This window comes from Oryx dammah, unplaced genomic scaffold, assembly GCF_014754425.2.
Source record: "Oryx dammah isolate SB20612 unplaced genomic scaffold, SCBI_Odam_1.1 HiC_scaffold_8, whole genome shotgun sequence".
Taxonomy (NCBI): Eukaryota; Metazoa; Chordata; class Mammalia; order Artiodactyla; family Bovidae; genus Oryx; species Oryx dammah.
The window spans coordinates 45,058,436-45,076,273 of record NW_024070192.1 but is presented as its reverse complement, the minus strand read 5'-3'; the positions used below and the strand labels follow the sequence as shown (position 1 = coordinate 45,076,273).

General features: G+C 44.7%; 1 protein-coding gene across 1 annotated transcript in view; it reads left to right on the top strand.

Moving 5' to 3' along the window:
* Positions 1-17,838, top strand: part of ASIC2 (acid sensing ion channel subunit 2) — a 294,113-nt gene that overhangs the window by 107,380 nt on the left and 168,895 nt on the right. The gene's annotated exons all lie outside the window — the stretch shown is intronic.

Sequence of the window (17,838 nt, the reverse complement as noted above, 5' to 3'; positions counted from 1 at the left end):
CTGGCAGATTCTTTAACCACTGGGCCACGTGGAAAGTCCAAGCAGCCCATTATCTCCCTCCAAAACTCAGCATATAGAGAGTTTTTCTTTTTTTCTCTTCTGAAGTATAGTTGATTTACAATATTGTGTTATTTTCAGGTGTACAGCAAAGTGATTCCATATACATACATACATATATATGTATATTTCTAGATTATTTTCCATTACAAGTTATTACAAGACATTGAATGTGGTTCCCTGTGCTATATAGTAAATCCTTATTAATTATCTATTTTATGTATAGTAGTTTGTATCTGGGTGCTTCCCTCATGGCTCAGATGATAAAGAATCTGCCCTTAATGTAGGAGATATGGGTTTGATCCTTGGGTTGGGAAGATCCCCTGGAGAAGGGAAATGGCAACCCATTCCAGTATTCTTGCCTGGAGAATCCCAATGAACAGAGGAGCCTGGCAGGCTACAGTCGAAGGGGTTGCAAAGAGGTTGGTAGTCACATGCTCCTAATTTGTCCCTCTCTCCCTCCCTTTCCCCATTTGGTAACCATAAATTTATTTTCTATTCCTGTTTCTGTTTTGCAGATGGATTCATTTGCATAGTTTTATTTGCATAATGCAAATAATATTTGTATTATTCCACCTATAAGTGATATCATATAATATTTGTCTTTGTCTGACTTCACTTAGTATGATCACCTCTAGGTCTATCCATACTGCTGCACATGGCGTTATTTCATTCTTTTTATAGCTGGGTAATACCCCATTGTATATACATGCTCTATCTTCTTTATCCATTCCTCTGTTGATGTATGCTTAGGTTGCTCCCATGTCCTGGCTGTTGTTAGTTGTGTGGTGATGAGCATTGGGGTGCATGTATCTTTTGTAATTATGCTTTGTTCTGGGTAAGTGCCCAGGAGGGAAATTGCTCTGTCGTATGGTAATTCTAGTTTTAGTTTTTTAAGGAACTTCCGTACTATTCTCCAGCCTTTCCAGGTGGTGCTAGTGGTAAAGAACCCACCTGCCCATGCAAGAGACGTAAATGATGTGGGTTCGACCCCTAGATCAGGAAAATCCTCTGCAGGAGGGCACAGCAACCCACTCCAGTATTCTTGCCTGGAGAATCCCATGGACAGAGGCACCTGGCGGGCTATAGTCCACAAGGTTGCAAAGAGTCGGACACAACCGAAGCCACTTAGCAAGCACATACGGTTCTCCATAGTGGCTGTAATAGTTTTTAAGTCTCTGAGATTGGGCAAGATTCCCTAGGGAGTGAGAGTGAAAAAACTATTAGTAAGAGTTTTGTTGCCTCTATGCCCGGCACCGCAATGACTGCTTCACACACGGAGATGAGACTCTCTGTAAGGTCCAACAGAGACGAGAACACAGCGTCAAAGCAGTGCGGTCATTGCCAGAGGAGGGAAGCTCATGGATCAGAGGGAAAGCTAACCCTGAGTGGGCTGGGGATGTCAAGGAAGGCATCCTTACAGAAGAAAACCTTGAGCTCCCCCTAAGGGTAGAAGAAGTCATTTAGGCGGAGGAGGTGGAAAGGTTCTCCAGGAAGAGGAAACAGCAAATATCAAGGCAGGAAGGCGGCACGGGGCATTGGGCTGGAACAGGAAGAATGCGGGATGGGCAGGGGTCATGAGGGGAAGTGGGAGACAGGCGCGGCGCGGTGCTGGGGAGCGTGGTAAACAAGGAAGGGCCACTGGACGACCACGCTCACGGGAATGTCATCCTCGGTTCACTTCACTAACAATCGGAATCTGGTTCGTGTAACATGGATCCAGGTCAGTTATGGTGGTCAGCGTACTTCAGTGAAGCAGTCCTTTGCCAGGGAGAGGAGCTATCAGTTTCTGAGCCTGTTCCTTTGTTCTTGGCACAGTACCTGCCCTGAAGCTAAAGGGGTGCTTTCCCAGATCAGGACCACCACATTCCAGCTCGAGGGAAGGAGGACAGGAGCTTCAAATGTTATCGAAGCTGCTAATCACTTTATGCACCTCATCCTTTCAGCGCCCCAAACCACCACAGAAGAGAAGTATGAATGTCCCTATTTTTTTTTAATGTATTTCTTTTTAATTGGAAGATAATTGCTTTACAATATAGTGCTGGTTTCTGCCAGACATCAACATGAGTCAGCCATCGGTCTACATATGTCCCCTCCCTCCTGAACCTCCTTCCCCCCTCCCTCCCCACCCCACCCCTCTAGGTTGTCACAGAGCACCGAGTTTGAGCCCCCTGCGTCACACAGCCCATTCCCACCGGCTCTCTGTTTTACATATGGTGAGGTGTATGCTTCAATTCCTCTCTCAAGTCATTCCACCCTCTCCTTCCACCACTATATCCACAAGTCTTTTCTTTATGTCTGCATCTCCATTGCTGCCCTGCAAATGGACAGCAAAGCCTCAGAGAGGTTAGGTATCAAGTCCAAAGTCAGTCAGTGCCAATATGGGGAGGCAGGATTTGAACCTAAGTCTGGAGGTGCCTCCTCTGATAACACATTTCCTAGTGAATATCCCCCCGACCTGAGGAGGACGCCTGATGATTAAACAAGTTAGCTAAGTGTTTCTCATGCCTCATCCACCTTGTCCTTTCCTTGACATACTGTGGATAGAGTTTAAATATTGTCTTTGCAATCACTGCTCATTTTATTATCAGGAAGGATTTAGAATGAGCCATTACCCCATCATGGAGGCTTTTATGATTGGTCCTTAATAAATGTTTGATGCTCAGAGAGGTTCTGAGCCCACAGTGTGGGGACGGGGGTCCCACCCATTCCCTCTGCTCTCTCTGCCATAAAATTAACTGAGGTGTTCATTAACAGACTTATCATTTATCCTGCTTTTGGCTGGCGTGATGCCAGAAAAATAAAATAAGCGTATCAGAGGAACTACAGAAGGCTTTTTAATGATAGCGAAGTTAAATTGAAAGAGCAATCCTTCCTACTCGCCTTGTTATCACCTGTCAGGTCTCTAAGCAGGATGGTTAATGACATGGCCGAGGGCTGGCACCTGTATTTCAGGCTTATTTATTTGGTCTTTAGAAGAGGGATTGTTCATTTGGGCTCCCCATGCGTCTTTCCCTAGCTGGGGTGGTTGACATTTCAAGAAGCTTTTATTTGCCTGTTTCAGTTTTGCCCCCACTGGCTTGAGCCATGCAGGGGATGGGTCTTTTGTTCCCTGGGATGGGAGCTTTCAGGAGAGGCTGGGGGAGGTTCTCCCAGGCTGGGGGACTTAGAGGAAGGTTGTTACCCAGGCTGAAGGTGACCTCTAGAGGTAGCAATATGCCAGGCAGAGTTGTTATCTGGTTATTGTGGCAGGCAGCAGGATGGGATGACAAAGTGAAGCCTTGACGGGGGACCAGGAAGTCTGCAGAGCATGGTGGGAAGGACGCTATACCCGATGGTAGAAAAATGACAACAGCTAGCATTTTAGTGACTGCTGACCGCACATTGGGCAGAATGCTCATTTCCATGCACCAGCTCATCAGCCTGTGTAGCATTTCTATGAGGTTTCTTGTTGTCTGGCCACTGTGTCTGACTCTTTGTGACCCCGTGGACTGCAGCACACCAGGCTTCCCTGTGTTCCACCATCTCCCAGGATTTTCTCAAATTCATATCCATCTAGTCGATAATGCTATCTAACTATCTCATCTTCTGCTGCCCCTTCTCCTCCCACCCTCCATCTTTCCCAGCGTCGGGGTCTTTTCCAGTGAGTCAGCTCTTCACATCAGGTGGCCAAACCATTGGAGCTTCAGCTTCAGCCTCAGTCCTTCCAGTGAGGTTAGTTCTGCTATTATTTCTACTTTACAGAGGGGAAAACCTAGTATCGAAAGGTTAAGCAATGTTCTCAGGGTCCAGGCTCCCTGTTAACCTGTGTGGGGCTCAAGGCAAGTGTATATGGAGGTCCACAGACCACATGTCAAATATTCGAAAGTTAAGAATCCAGCCCACAAACTGTTAAGTACAGTATGTTCTCTCATCCTATTTGACAAATCTACCCGTATAATGACTACAAAGCCCAATCTGTTTTTTTTTCTTTTAAAATATCTTTGATTCTTTTAACATTTTTATTGGAATATAGTTGCTTTAACATGTTGTGTTAGTTTCTGTTGTCCAGCAAAGTGAGTCAGCGATGTGTATATGTCTATCTGCTCCCTCTTGAGCCCACCCCCACCCCTCTAGGTCATCACAGAGCACCAAGCTGAACCCCCCGTGCTGCACAGCAGCTTCCCACTAGCTGTCTGCTTTACACATGGCGGTGTATTGTATGTCACACTGCTCACCCCACCTTCCCCTTCCCCACCCCATGCCCACAAGTCCATTCTCTAAGACTGCATCTCTATTCCTGCCCTGCAAATAGGTTCATCTGTCCATTTTTCTAGATTCCATATATGTGCATTAATATGCATTTGTTTTTCTCTCTGACTTCACTCTGTATGACAGTTTCTAGGTCCATCCACATCACTACAAATGACGCAATTTCGTTCCTTTTTATGACTACGTAATATTCCACTATGTATACGTACACATCTTCTCTATCCATCATCTGTCGATGGACACTTAGGTTGCTCCCATATCCTGGCTATTGTAAACAGTGCCACAGTGAATACTGGGATACAGATGTCTCTTTGTAAAGCCCAATTTGAATTCAGATTTGTCACATTCCTTGGAGTCCAGACCAGGATTTAACCCCAGAAGAGCTCTCCCTGACCCACAGTTCATCTTTGTTCTCTTCTTATTCTCAGTTCAGTTCAGTTCAGTCACTTAGTCACGTCCAACTCTTTGCAACCCCATGAATTGCAGCACGCCGGGCCTCTCTGTCCATCACCAGCTCCCGGAGTTCACGCAGACTCAGCTCTGTCTTGAACTTTGAAGGACTGTTCACATGTGCCTGTGGTCACCCCAGCCCACACACATCCGAGCTTTAGACTTTCCACTGCAAACAGCCCTCAGGAGGAGGAGGAGTGCACACTAACAGTGGTCCACTCTTGGGAGGATGGACCCACAGCTGAGGGACTCCTGGGTCCTGGGAGCTGACATGGAGTCATTCAGGCAGAGAGATCCTTAGATCCAGGGACCCAGAGTGTGTTCTAGGATGAGAAACACGCCCCTGTAGAGAAGGACAAAGATGGAAAAGAGCCAGAGAAGCACTCTGTAAAGTACAGGGCCCAGAGCAACCTCGGTGGCAGAGGTGATGTTTGAACCCAGGATGTCTGGCTCCAGAGGCCAGGTGCTGAACCATTGGGCTGAATTCTCAATAACCAAAACATCAAATCCAAATGGTAGATATAGATTCCCGGAATGCCACGGGGTTAGAGCAAGGAGAGAACTAGGCAATAAAACCTTCTAGTCTATCTCTCTTGCCTGGAAAATCCCATGGATGGAGGAGCCTGGTGGGCTGCAGTCCATGGGGTCGGGAAGAGTCAGACACGACTGAGCGACTTCACTTTCACTTTTCACTTTCATGCATTGGAGAAGAAAATGGCAACCCGCTCCAGTGTTCTTGCCTGGAGAATCCCAGGGACAGGGGAGCCTGGTGGGCTGCCGTCTATGGGGTCTCACAGAGTTGGACACGACTGAAGCGACTTAGCAGCAGCAGCAGTCTATCTCTTGGGGCTTCCCAGATGGCTTGGAGGTAAAGAATCCATCTGCCAAAGCAGGAAATATGGGTCTGATCCTTGGGTTGGAAAGATCCCCTGGAGAAGGTAATGGCAACCCACTCCCGAATTCTTGCCTGAAAAATCCCATGGAGGGCTACAGTCCATGGTGTCGCAAAAGAGTCAGACACGACTTAGCCGCTAAACAACACGTCTATCTCCTGCTCACTGTTACTTTCACTCTCCAGCCGTTTTATAGATAAAGAAACTGAGGCTCAGAAAGGTGAAGTGATAGGCTGCTCCCTCACTCTTGTCTCCACCCTATCACCCCAGCACTCCCCACCCCACCGGCCAGCTTTCTACGGAGGCCTTGGACCTGCCTCCCTGCAGGGGACAGCTCCCTCCAGGCGACTTAGAGCGTGTGTTCTAATGCCGAGGTGGTGATTTCTACTCCCATCTGCGTCATGCCGCCGGGAGCCCTGCGAGGTGTCAGTGCGTTCCAACTAGCCTCCTGAATCATATTTGTTGTCTTAAAATATTTATATCCAACCACTTCCCACCTGCCAGGACTGGATTTTAGCCTCAGTTCCTTGCAATCTCCAGCCAGAAGGAGCGCTCTTATCACTGGAGTTGTTTGTGGCCTCAGGCGCTGCCACCAAGGGTGAGGGTGTTTCCTAATCAGACGTAAGCGTAAGCAGGATGAATGGGGCCACGACCCAGGGAAGCGAAGGCCTCCTCGCACTTGGAGCTTATTGCTTCTGACATGGGCCCGTTGTTTCCACCAAGAGGGGCCATTTGCAATTCTGTTTATTCCCTTCAGCAAGCTCCATGCTCCTGCGTGGGCTTGGGGGAGGCCCTGGCAGAGAGCTCCAGGGATGCCCCGTGGGCCCCGCCATATTTTTACCTTTCTCTATGGATGGAAAGAACTGAAGCATCTCTTGCTGTAGCTAACACTGACATTCTTCTTCCATCAGTGATAATCATCGTCCTCATCTCATGCGCTTTTAAGCATAGCCTAGTAGAAAGAGCACAGATTTAAATCAGAATTTGTATCTGAGGTCTACCTCTCAATAGCTCTGTGACCTTGATTTCATTATGTAACCTTCTCCAAGTATCAGTTTCCCCGTCTGTGAAATAAGGATGAGGAAGGAATTATGGTAAAGAAATGATAAAATGAGCTGCTAGCGCTGCTTGTAACTTTCCGGGAACATCCATCCTGTGCCTCATTGCCTCCGAATCCCTTTGAAATATGTAAAGTGCCCAGCAAGAACCTGGCACAGGGCAGGTGTGCTATTTGAGGGGTGAGGCAGGGCATGTGTAAGTGCCACATTTTTACAAAAGAGGAAACCGAGGCTTAGACAAATCCAGTGACTGCCCAACCTCACGCAGCAGCTAAGCAGCAGTGCCAGGACTCCCGCCTGGGAAGCCTGGCCACAAGTGCGGGACTCTCTTCTTTCATCCTCAGAGAGGACATCCCTGCCCGAGGAAAGCAGTGTGGCTAAAAAGGTGTGTGGGTAGGCAACACCCAGACCGTGCTTTCTCTCCTTAGGCACCTGAAATTGGGCAGCTGGGAGTCCCAGACAGGGCATCACACCCCAGTGCCCCACATGCAATCAGGGCAGCCTCCTCCTCTCCAAAATATTTCTTCATCTCATGGATTATAATAGGTATTTAAATACCTATACCATTGCCATCATTTGTGATTTGTTATCCTGTCCAATAAGATTTTGGCAGGACTCATATCATTTGCCTTCCTCCAATCCCTCGTCCATTCCAGACCATTGATCTCCAAGTCTGCTCACTGTGTCCCAGAAGTGAGGTGAGGGCAGCCATCCTCGAGGTGTAGCATAGGGTCAGACAGCTGGGCCAGAGCTATGACCCTCCTTCCTCCTAGCTGCGTGACCTTGGGCAAGTCATTTGATTTTCTGATCTTCAGTTCCCCCTTCTGTACAGTAAAGATGATCACAGGTGTTCTCTGACTGAAAAAAATATCTTTTAATGATTGGATTATAAATCTGTCTACTCTGACAGCCTGCAAACCTTGAGGACAGGGTTCATTTCTTAATGTTAAAAAAAAAAAAAGCTGAAGACCAGTAACCTTTTACTGTAGTGGATTGAAAAAAACTTTAAATACTGTAAGACATCGCCCCAACCACCATCATGATCATCGCTGGCAATAATAGTCATAATCGTACAAAGTTTTTGGCACAGTGCTTTTCCGTCCATACTCTACTTAATCCTGAAAGTGACTCTTTCCTACATGATCGTCCCCATTTTACAGTAAGAACACTGAGGTCTAGAGAGGGTAGAGGAATGTCCCAAGGTCACACAGATACTAGGTAACAAAGCTACACTTATACCTGCATCTCTATGATTCTAAACAGGTTCTCTGAGTTTTTCTCCCCCGCATTCCCGTCATCTGGGATTTTTTATCCTGTGCAGAGGCTGCCTTGTGCCAACTGCCTATGCTCAGGAAGGTTGAGGGTGAGGCTGACATCTCACTTTTTAAATTTCCTTTCCATTTTAATAAATAATATGTCACAACGCAGGCAAGCTGGCTGAATAATAATTTGTCAAGCCCAGAATCCGACTTCGCTTGTTCCCACACTCATCTTCCTACCTCCTGCCTCTCTTGCTCAGTCCGGTCTTCACACATCCCGCTGAGCTCCAGATATTTCTGCCTGGGTGCTGTCATCATTCCCGGAGAAGTGGCAAACAGTAGCTTTTTGTCTTTCCCCAAAGTTCTCTGCTCAGCCTACTGTGATCAGCTTTGCAGCTTGGTGTGTGGATGGGGAGAAAACTGACGGTCCTCAGGAACCCCGCTGAGACATCCCAGAAGCTGGACTTCACCCCATATACTACCCTAGAACCTGGCCCCCTTTGACCTTGGTCTTGGTTTTACAGAATGTAATAGGTTGAGCTGTGGTATTAGAAGTTAGCAGTGGGAGCTCCCAAGTAACAGATTTTTGCTACAATCTGGAAACTTTAAGGCTTAAGTTTGTACATAAAAAATATGTTCTCTACTTACCAGTGCTATAAATCTAAATTTCCATATATAGATTCCCCAAAACAAAAACTATTTTAGAAAAACGCTGCATACGGAACAGGTGCTGTATTTTTTCCCACATAATAGTCATCATCATTGCAGCTGGCACTCACACAGACCTTTTCAGCTTGGTGAAGAATTTCACATCTATCCTCTCATTTGTTTGTTGCAGCCATTCTGTGAGAGTAACAAGGGCAAGTATTAATAAACCCATTGTTTGGAGGAGGAAACCAAGGCATGAGCAACAAAATGGGAAAACACAAGGGGAGGAAGGGCTGATTCGGACTCTAGAGATCAAAACTAACTTCATGGTTAAGTTGGCTTTGGGCTTCTCAGTTGATGCTAGTGATAAAGAACTCACCTGCCAATGCAGGAGACAGAAGAGACACCAGTTAGATCCCTGGGTGGGGAAGGTCCCCTGGAGGAGGGCAGAGCAACCCCCGCCAGTGTTCTTGCCTGGAGAATCCCCATGGACAGAGGAGCCTGATGGGCTACAGTCCGTAGTGTCACGAAGAATCAGACATGATTGAAGTGACTTAGCACACACTTACGCACAGTTGGCTTTAGAGTCTTGAAAAATGAGAAATGTTCAGAGAAGTGGAAGCAATAATTCCAGCTTTATGGACCAGCATAAGCAAAAGTCAGGAAGCTTGAGAATGTTGTGGTATGCCTTCGATCTGAATAGACTTTTAGCGTCTTAACTAGCATCCTCCACCTGCCAACATGCTTATTTTCTATTGCCTTAGGGTAGGATCCCCAGAAGCAGATTGTGAGACAGGGATTCATGTGAAAGTGATTTATTTCAAAAAAAAAAAAAGAAAGTGATTTATTAGGAAGTATTCCCAGGAAAAATCAATAGGGAAACCTTGAAGATGACTAAGCCAAGCAAGGCAACCAAAGTCCCTGAGAAGGAAACTTCACTCAGTCCTGGGCAGGAGGTGGGTGGTTCTGGAAAACAGCATAGACTGGTGAGACTCCAAGCATGGTCTGGGGCCAATAGCATCACCAATCACCAAGGAACTTGTCGGAAATGCAGAGTCTCAACCCTTGCACAGAGTCTCTGCGTCGGATCTCCAAGTCTTGTGGAGACCCTCTCTACAAGAGAGGATCACACCTGGTCTAGATCACACCTCAGAGCTGATCCATGAGCATACAAGGGAGCCGGAGTATTTACACACCTTGCATCTCTGTCATTGGTTAAGGGCTGCTCTTCAAGGAGATGTAAATTCCCAGGTACCTCCAGCTTCCACGTAGTGGATGCAGATTCAACAGGCAGAGGAGAGCCTATGGACAGAGGCTAGCAGTTGGGACTGAAAGTGCACCCGACCAAGAGCCACATGCAGGAAAGTGAATGTTCCAGGAGGTATATGAGTGCAGCTCTGTAGGGTCTGGTCACCCCAGTAGCCCAGGGCAAGCACAGATTCAGGACAACTTCTTTAGCCCAGCACCTGTGGGCACAAAGTCACTCAGTCAGCTGGGGAAGAAGAGTGTTAGAGTGTTGCAAACTATCCCAAATGGGACCCACTGCAAACTAAGTCGCTCATCTCCAGATTCATCCTGGGGAAAGTTTTATTACCAAAGGGTTCTAAGCAGAGTTAAGTAGGGTTTCCTCTCATTGAATGAGAAGATAAAACATCTTTGTAATTAGAGCATTAACATGTAAATGCACTTTCCAATGAGTTAGCTCTTTCAAGTAGGTTAAACAGATCCCTGAAAACCGGGATGAACTCTCCAGTTGGTCAGCAAATTCCTGCCCTGTAGGCCACTGTGGTGAGCAGCGCTTCTTGAACAAGGGCCAATTCAGAACAAATGAAAAATACCCAATGTGCATGGGTTTTTTCCATTCAGTCCAGAAATAGCTATAGTGAATCACATGCCCCCCGCCCAAAAAAATGTGTCTTATTAAATTTTAATTTATCTGCTTTATTGTCTAGGACCATGTCAATTAGAAAATTGGGCACTGCTTTTTAACCTGTAAAATATTAATATCTATGCATTTATGAGAAATAGCCCCAGAGGCAGCCTTCCAGGTCTTGCCTCTTGAAATCAGATCACACACCGTATCACCACAGAGCTGGATGGAGTATGGATTTGCTGTACCATCAGAGTCAGACTCAGCAGCGGCCACAGGACCAGAAAAGGGCAGTGTGCATTCCAATCCCAAAGAGAGGCAATGCCAAAGGATGCTCAAACTACCGCACAATTGCACTCATCTCACACGCTAGTAAAGTAATGCTCACAATTCTCCAAGCCAGGCTCCAGCAATACGTGAAGCATAAACTTCCAGATGTTCAAGCTGGTTTTAGAAAAGGCAGAGGAACCACAGATCAAATTGCCAATATCCGCTGGATCATGGAAAAAGCAAGAGAGTTCCAGAAAAAAACATCTATTTCTGCTTTATTGACTATGCCAGAGCCTTTGACTGTGTGGATCACAATACACTGTGGAAAATTCTGAAAGAGCTGGGAATACCAGACCACCTGACCTGCCTCTTGAGAAACCTATATGTAGGTCAGGAAGCAACAGTTAGAACTGGACATGGAACAAGACTGGTTCGAAATAGGAAAAGGAATACGGTGAGGATGTATACTGTCACCCTGCTTAGTTAACTTATATGCAGAGTACATCATGAGAAACACTGGGCTGGAAGAAGCACAAGTTGGCATCAAGATTGCCAGGGGAAATATCAATAACTTCAGATATGCAGATGACACCACCTCTATGGCAGAAAGTGAAGAGGAACTAAAAAGCCTCTTGATGAAAGTGAAAGAGGAGAGTGAAAAAGTTGGCTTAAAGCTCAACATTTGAAAACTAAGATCATGGCATCTTGTCCCATCACTTCATGGCAAATAGATGAGGAAACAGTGGAAATAGTGTCAGACTTTATTTGGGGGGAGCTGCAAAATCACTGCAGATGGTGATTGCAGCCATGAAATTAAAAGACGCTTACTCCTGGAAGGAAAGCTATGACCAACCTAGACAGCATATTATAAAGCAGAGATGTTACTTTGCCAACAAAGGTCTATCTAGCCAAGGCAATGGTTTTTCCTGTGGTCATGTATGGATGTGAGAGTTGGACTGTGAAGAAGGCTGAGCGCCGAAGAATTGATGCTTTTGAACTGTGCTGTTGGAGAAGACTCTTGAGAGTCCCTTGGACTGCAAGGAGATCCAACCAGTCCATTCTGAAGGAGATCAGTCCCGGGTGTTCATTAGAAGGTCTGAAGCTGAAGCTGAAACTCCAGTACTTTGGCCACCTCATGCGAAGAATTGACTCCTTGGAAAAGACTTTGATGCAGGGAAGAATTGGGGGCAGAAGGAGAAGGGGATGACAGAGGATGAGATGGCTGGATGGTATCACCGTCTCAGTGAACTCTGGGAGTCGGTGATGGACAGGGAGGCCTGGCGTGCTACAATTCATGGGGTCGCAAAGAGTCGGACACGACTGAGTGACTGAACTGAACTGAACTGAAGAGTCAGAGGGACTCGGACGTGAGGGTCTAGGAGCAGCGGCATGTCTCTGTTCCCTGCCCATCCAAGAGACCCCAGGGCATGTGGATGGTCCTCAGTGAATGTCACCTTAGTAACAGAGCAAACCCATCTCTTGTCTCCACTTATATCTTCATCTTTCATAAATGTATCTAAATACAATTTTAAATCTGTGAATTAATGTGACCTATAACATGTCTTTATTAAGAAGAAGGGGAAGAGGAGGAGAAAGGGGAGGAGGAGGAATAGAAAGAAGGATGAGTTGGAAGGTGGGGAGGGGAGAAGTGGAAGGAGAAGAAGAAGAAAAAAAACAAGATGAAGAAGAGGAAGGAGGAGACAGAGAGAAGGAAAAAGAACTGTCTTTCATGGTGAGGAGAAAAATATCTTAGAGTAAGATCACGGCAGCGAACTCTGGGGTTAATTCCTCAATATGCAAGCCCCCTCTTCAATCAAAGGTTCAGGAAAAGGCATGTAGCACCATTCTGGCCAAAGAGATATAAGGAGTACTTTGCTGGGCAAGTGTTTTCTGTCTTAAGAGGAAACTTTATGGAGTGTGTTTCTCCTTCCTGCAGATGTGAACAAGGACATTAGGAACAGTGATCCTGAGCAGCTACACAGGGAGACAGCCTGAGTTCTGAGAAAGCAGTGCTGTGAGCGGCAGCGTGGACGGAGTCCTTGGGGTGTTGCCCGTCCTAGCTCTAGGTGGCCGGCAGCCTCCCTTCCTCTCCTTCCTCCTCTCCATGTGTCTTCTCCATCTCTACCTCCTTCTCCCCTCCTCACCTCCTCTCCCTTCCCCTTCCTCTTTCCCCTTCCTCTGTTAGCATCTTTTCCAACTTTATTGAGATATGATCACTGCACAGTAATATGCACATATTTAGAATGCTCAGTCTGATGAGTTTTGACAAAGATGCCTGAAACCCATCAACGCAATCAAGAAGACAAACATTTCCATCCCCTCACCTCTCTTTTGTGATCCATTTCCCTTCTTCCGTCTCCATCCATAGGGAGAAATTGATCTGGTTTCTGTCACCCTCCTTTAATTTTAATTTTCTAGAATTTTATAGAAACAGAGGCTGACAGTATGTTCTCTTCTTGTCTGACTTTAGCCAGGCATAATAACTTTTAAACTTCTCTGTATTGTTGTATGTATCAACTAGACACACTTATTGGTTCTGGTAGCTTTTTTTTTTTTTGCAAATTCCTTACAATCTCCCTTGTGGCTCAGCTGGTAAAGAATCTGCCCGCAATGTGGGAGACCTGGGGTCGATCCCTGGGTAGGGAAGATCCCCTGGAGAAGGGAAGGGCTACCCACTCCAGTATTCTGGCCTAGAGAATTCCATGGACTGTATAGTCTATGGGGTCACAAAGAGTCGGACACGACTGAGTGACTTTCACTTTCACTACAATCTCCTACATGGATTATTGTTTTCTCTGTGACTAAAGTTGGTTTTACTTTTTCCTTTCCAGTTGATACGCCTTTTGTTTCTTATCTCATTGCACGGGCTAGGACCTCCAATACAATGATTAATAGACATGGTAAGAGCACACATTCTTGTCTTCTGCTTGATCTTTAGGGGAAAATCATTCACTCTTTCTCCATTATTATTAAAGTCTTCTGTACCCTTACTAATTTTCTGTCTACATGTTGTATACATTATTAATAGAGTGTTGATGCCCCCAGCTGCAGCTATAGTTATGTCTATTTCTACTTTCAATTCTATCTGTTTTTGCTTCATGTGTTTGGAAGCTCTGCCATTAAATGCATAAATATTCATTATTATTATTCACGTTTTGGTGAATTAACCCCTTTACCATTGAGAAGTGAATTTTTTGTCCCTGAAAATATTCTTTGCTCTGAGATTTACTTTGTCTGGTAGTAAGAAAGCCACTCTAGTGTCTTTTTGTTAGAATCAGCATGGTTTCCCCTTTTATATACTTTCATCTTTGTTTTTATGTTCAAAGTTGTTTTTGTGAACAGCATATAGTTGGGTGTTGCTTTTTTCAATATCCAGTCTGGCCATCTCTGCCTTTAACTGAGATGTCGAGACCATTTGATTTAACCTGGTTTTTGACGTGGTTGGGTTTTCAGTCTATCAGCTTGCTGTTTGTTGTCTATTTGCCCCATCTAGTCTTTGTTTTCTTTTCCTACTAGTCTGGTCTTCTTTTTGATTAATCTCTTTTTTTTTTTCATTCCGTGTTCCTCTCCTTTGTTGGCTTCCTAGTTCTGTCTCTTTGTTTACTATTTTTGGTGACTACTCTAGAACAGGGTTTCTCAACTCTGACACTATTAGGATTTGAGGTTAGATAATTGTTTGTCACAGGATGCTGTCCTGTGCATCCTGGTGAAATATTTAACAGTATCCCTAACCTCTACTCACTAGATGCCAAGAACCCCTCCCTATGTTGTAACAAATATCCCCAGGATAGGCAACCCTGGAACCACAACTCTAGAGTTACAGTATAAATCTTTAACATCACAATCTATCTTCAAGTGACCATTTTATCACTTCATACCGAATAAAAGAAACTTACAAAAGTAAACTTACATCTTCCCCACCCCACCTTACTGCTATTTTTGTCACATATTTTTCTGCTACATGTGCTGTAAACCACACAATACATCATTTCTTACATGTTAAATACCATCTTTCAAAGAGTTTTTAAATAAGAAAGAATACTTTATATTTACTCACATATTCCTTATATAAATTCACATATCCATCTGGTATCATTTTATTTTCTGCTTAAAGGACTTACTTTGCCGTTTCACTTGGTAGTTGTCTGCTAGCGATGAATTCTGTCACTATTTGTATGTTTGAAAAAAAAAAAAAACTTTGGGTTTACCTTTGTTTCTGAAATACATTTCACTAGATCTAGAACTCTAGGTCAACGGTTATTTCCTTTCAGTACTTTAAAGATACCACTCCACTGTCTTCTGGCTTTCACTGTTTCTGAGACATCTGCTTTAGTTTCTGTATCTGTTTCTCTGTATACAATGCGTCTTTTTCTCTGACTTGAGATTTTTCTCTTGGCCACTGCTTTTCAGTAATTTGATAATGGTGTGCTTTGATGTAGTTTTCTGTGTTTCTTACAGTTGCTGTTCACTGATTGATTTACATCTATGGATTTATCATTTGCATCTGTGGATTTATCATTTGCATCAAACTTTTAAAAAATTCTGGCCTTTCTTTCGTCAAGGGCTTCCCTGGTGGCGCAGCTGGTAAAGAAACCACCTGCAATGCAGAAGACCTGGGTTCAGTCCCTGGGTTGGGAAGATCCCCTGGAGAAGGGAAAGGCTACCCACTCCAATATTCTGGCCTGGAGAATTCCATGGGGTCACAGAGAGTCAGACACGACTGAACGACTTTCACTTATTTCTTCAAGTATTTTTTCTTTTTTTCTTTTCTCCCTTCCTCTATTACTGAGGTCATTTGATGCCATCCCACAGTGCACTGATACTCCGATAGTTTTATTTTGTCTTCTCTCTGCGTTTCATTCTGGACAGTTTCTATTGCTGTGTCATCAGGCTCAGTGATCTTTTCTTCTGTGCTACATAATCTGCTGTGAATTCCACCAATGTATTTTTCACTGAAGATATTATACTTTTCATCTCTAAAATTTTGCTTTGAATCTTGTTGATATCATCCCTGTCTCTCCTTATCATGCTCAGTTTTCCCCTATATTTCTTGAACATGGTTTATACGTATATCAACTGTCTTAATGTCCTTGTCTACTAATTTGATCATCTTTTTCATTTTGGGGTCTGTTTCATTGATTGGTTTTTCTCATTATTATGGACGGTAGACCTCTGTTTCTTTGTATGCCTTATCAGTTTTGATTGGGTGTTAGACATTATGAATTTTCTGCTGTTTGCTGTGGGTTTTCAATTCCTTTAAATTTTGAGAGGCTTTGTTCTGGGATGCTGTCAAATTATTCAGAGACGATTTTAATGCTTTAGAACAGGGATCAGCCAACTATATTCTGCATGCAAAATCCAGCCCACTTTCTGTTTTTGTAAATGAAGTTTTAATGGATTACAGTCACCAGCTGCGTCCACTCATTTATTCATTTATGTGTGACTACTTTTGTATAAAAACAAGAGACTTAAGTCACTGAGACAGAAACCATATGGCCTATAGATCCTAAAATATTTACTATCTGGCCCTTTACAGAAAATGTTTGACAACCCCTGCTTCAAAGCTTGCTTTTGAGCTTTATTAGGTGGGTCAAGACAGCCTTAGTCTATGGCTGATTTGTCTCCACTACTGAAGAAATGCCCTTCTGAGGAGTCTGGTTGAAGCCTGGCATATTGCAAAGTTGTTGCACTCTGGCTAATAGAAACAGGTAACGTTCCTGGCCCTGTTTGGTCTCTGGGGATTCTCTCAGCCTTGGTTGTTTCCTTATACGCATGCACTCACCAGTTCTCACTGAAGACTCCAGGGAGACTTTCTGCACATCTCTGGAACTCTTTCTTCATACAATTTTATCCCTTAGATATTCTACCCCATGAATTCTAGGCATTTGGAACTCCTGAATTTTTCAACTCTGTCACCTCAACTCAGGAAGGCTGCCAGCCTCTGTTAAGGTTATCCTTCCCTGTCCTACAGTCTAGAAAGTCTCCTGGAAGTAGACAGGGCAACTGTGGGGCTCACTTTGTTGGTTGCCCTTCTCTTGGGGAGCACCATCCTGTGCTGACTGTTGTCTGGTGTCTGAAAACCATTCTAGGTTTTTATGCAAACTGAACAGTGTACTGTTTGAGCCAGACTGGGACAGTTTTTCTATGTGCAGTAACCCCCGGGCCCCACCACTGATCTTCCTCAGTCATCCAAGAGGGTGGACGGGGTGCTGGTTTTATAGAGAATATATCATCCCTTCAAACCGTCAAGAGCCATGTCATGAAGGAGACGGTGAAACAAGCAAACAGAACTCAATCAAAAACTGAAAAACAACATACTGCCCTAGGAAGGAGATATTTCAAACTCACAGAGTCAATTTTTACAAATGCCACTGGGTAACATTACAGACAGGCGTGATCAGTTTGATTTCCGGTTAGACTTCACTTATTATTGTTGCTTTGTTTTGCTTTAATAAGAGATTCCGGAGAAGGTGCCAGAGGGTTGGAAATGAATAAATCTTGGAGGCAAATTTCTCACTTTTATTAATTCCACAAAAGGAGTGGTGGGAGGTGATTGCTTCTGAGATATTTAATGAAGATTCCAGGTCTCATGAATTTAACACATTTGCTTACATTAAGCAGGTGCTAAATTTGATATAAATCTATACTACTTTCTGGGGGTAATTAGTGCTGGGAGCTTAATACTCTCTGAAATAGGACTGCCTTTCATTGCCTGAAACTTACTGTTGAATTGGAACAAACCCAGCAAGGCCACAGATGACATAGGCCAATACTTAGGATTAGCAGGTCTGCTGGTGGTGCTGGGTACTTGCCACAAAGAGGACAAAGATGGGTGGAACGCAGGGAGCTGTATAAAAGGGTGGGGGGCAAGGGAAGGGAGTCGAGGGCGGAAATTTCAGGCATTAGTATTAACACATATGTGGGGAATCTAGAAAAATGGTACAGATGAAGCTTGCGGGGCAGGAAAAGAGATGCTGACGTAGAGAACAGACATGTGTGTGCAGGGCAGAGGGCAGGGATGAGCGGGGAGATTAGGACTGACGTATGTGCGTTGTGTGTGTAAAACAGATACCTAGTGGGAG